The sequence below is a fragment of the Emydura macquarii genome, unplaced genomic scaffold (assembly GCF_026122565.2).
Source record: "Emydura macquarii macquarii isolate MOO-44397 ecotype Brisbane River unplaced genomic scaffold, CSIRO-AGI_Emac_v2 contig_312, whole genome shotgun sequence".
NCBI classification, from domain to species: Eukaryota; Metazoa; Chordata; order Testudines; family Chelidae; genus Emydura; species Emydura macquarii.
Window position 1 is genome coordinate 14577527 of NW_027130449.1, and position 2848 is coordinate 14580374.

Consider the following 2848-nt stretch of genomic DNA (forward strand, 5'->3'; position numbering starts at 1 on the left):
GGCACGAGTGCAAGCCCAGAGGCAGCCTGGAGACGGGCCAGCAGCGCTCCTCCTGCCTCGGATGCACTGGGTCCTGGCTAGCATGGGCAGGCGTTAGAGCAGTTTCAAAGCGAAACCAGCAATCACAGGGGGCCGCAGTGAGTCCTCCCCAGTACCCTGCAGTGGGAGCCGAGAGTCCGACTCCCTGCTCTGGCACAGGCGCCCTCCTTGGGCGTGGGCAAGTCATGTTACTGCTCTGTGCTTCAGGTTCCCCATCTATTGAAAGGGGACAATACCCGCCTCTCTGGGGAGCTGAGCGGATGAATCAGCGCGTGCCCGTGCAGTGCGTGCAGCCCTGGGGGCAGAGGGTGTCATGGCAGTGCAACGTTTTATCGTCATGGCCTGCGAATCGCACTCCTGAGTCCATTTCAACAGGCCAAGTCCCTGCAGGTGCTAGGCGGGGTGACACACTGTCGGCTTTAGCAGCGAGGGGCTGGGGCCGGCCCCCGTCCCGCTGTGATACACAGATACAGCCCCTGGACAGGATTTCAGTGTTGGTGAAGCACAAATAGCAGCACCGATGGGACAAGTCCTCCTCCAAAAGGGAATCGATCATTCGTGTTCATTCCCTGGTTCCCATGGGAAAGAGGCTGCAGTGAAGAACAACCATGGAGCTGATTCCCTTCGTCTCATGAAGAAAGATTGATTGTGCGCAAGCGATGAAGAAGATGCCTTGTGATGTTCAGCTAGCAAACTGGATCATTCTACAGCCGGGGTTCTCAATCTGCGGGAATGTGACCCCCCAAGGGGTCGTGAGGTTATTATGGGAGGGTCGCAAGCTGCTGGTAACCATAGCATGGCATGGGGAGGTGGCGTCATCACTTTTGGGAGGGTTGTCACAGCCTGAAATATTTTCAGAGGGGTCCCAGCATAACAGGTTTGAGAACCCCTGTTCTAGAGGGACACTGTCAGCTTGAATGATTTTAAATGACTAATTTGTTTGGGCTTCTCACGTCAGCTTTCTGATATAGCCTTTTTCTAGCTGAGACTCAGACCCAGTCACCTTTAACCTGACAGGGAGGGTAGCTAACACTCCGATTAGCCTTCCGTGAAAACCACTTGGCCCTCCCATAGCACTCTTCATCTCAGGCTCTCAAAGCACCTTACAACGTTAATTCTTCCCACACCCCTTTGAAAGATGCGGCAGCATCCCCAGCTCACAGAGTGGGGAAGAGACGTACCCCTGCTTACACGCTGAGGAACAACCAGCCAGGAGCAGAATGCAGAAGCCCCGAGTCCAAATCTCGTGTTCTGTGCACCAAACAGCACCCTGGGTGGGGTTCTGTGTCCTTTCTTGAATGAAAAGAAAGCAAAGCCGCGGGTTTCCATTGAAAACAGTCTTGAAAAGTCCAAGTTCCTTCCCCCTGCTCTGACTACGATATCACACCGCTTCCGGAACAGTGCTGGGCATCCGCTCAGTGCCTCAGCCAGGATCATTCCTGCATCCTAATCCACTGACCACTCCCCAGAGAACATGCCGCTCGAAGGTGCTAGCATGAGCCAGTGGCAGTGCCATGAACAGAACCCAGCACCTGGATGTCCAAGGCACTGTATGATCCCTTGCCACACCTAGCCCCTCCAGGCTCTTGGGCACATAGCGGCACAGGCTCAGCACTTGTCTCCATGTCCTGTGCTGACTCAGGGCCAGGGGTTTAGCTAGCACCACCTTTAACAGGGCACTGGCCTCTCCCTACAACCAGGTAGCTTTGTCCAGGGAACTAGCCCTGCAGCAGCTGTATGTGACAAGCAGAACCGGGCACAGCACAGCACGTCACCCAGCATTACCACTGCCAGGCCACTTGTGCACCCAAGCGAAGCGATAGCTCCATCGCTCACCATTCCCTTGGGTATCGTATTGTTCCAGAGTGTCTGCACCTTTATCAGAGAGCCGGCCCTGACCCACAGAGGGGAGGGAAAGGGAGAGTTTCTAAAAGCAGGAGCCCCCCGTCAGAGCCTGATGTAAAACCCTTCAAAATCAATACAGCCTCCCAGTCGTCAGTGGGCTTTGGGCCAGGCCTTAGATCTTCCTGCCACATCTTGATGGCAGGCCCTCAGCTCGGTACCCATTCCCCTTGCCGCATCACAGTCACAGCGTGCTGATTCTACAGCCTCCACTACTCACCCAAGCGGCTCAGAGGGTGTTTCTCATTTTTACAGGGGAATGCTTGAAAGGTTAGGGTGAATCCTGGCTTTCCCACGTGGCATCCGATGGGTTCAGCCAAGACATGTAGAAAGAGCACAGGTTTCTCTCAGCTGTTCAGCTCTCCTTACCCACCCTGCTCCACCTGGTGCCAGGGGGCATGTCTGAGCACATGGAGAGAGCAGAACATGGGAGGTAATGAATACGACTGAACTGTAGCCCAACCGACGTACCTGATGAAGATTAACACGATACTCGGCTCATCCAGCTGATTCATTTGGAGCAAAAGAAACCACCAAAACAATTACGCTAATCTCGAACGCTCCCTGAACAGTTCAGCACAGCACTGCAAGCGCACAGACCCAGCGCACTCAGGCCTTGTGACCCGTGGCATAGACTGATGGGTCCAGGCTCAGGAAGGATTCCCCCACACACGTCCTGTTTAGCACTGCATTGCTAAGTGGGTAGATGCTGTCTCAGTTTTGGTCTTGGCCACTCAGAGCAGGAGGCTGTCAGCTGACAGACCGGCAGTGGGATAAATCCTGTGCTGGCTACTCAAGGGAAGTCCTGCAGCACTTTGCACATCCACAGGAGTCCATCCACAGCACATGAGCATTCACACTGAGCTTTGCAGAGACCGAAAGAATCCAGGCTAGAGAGAGTTTCTCT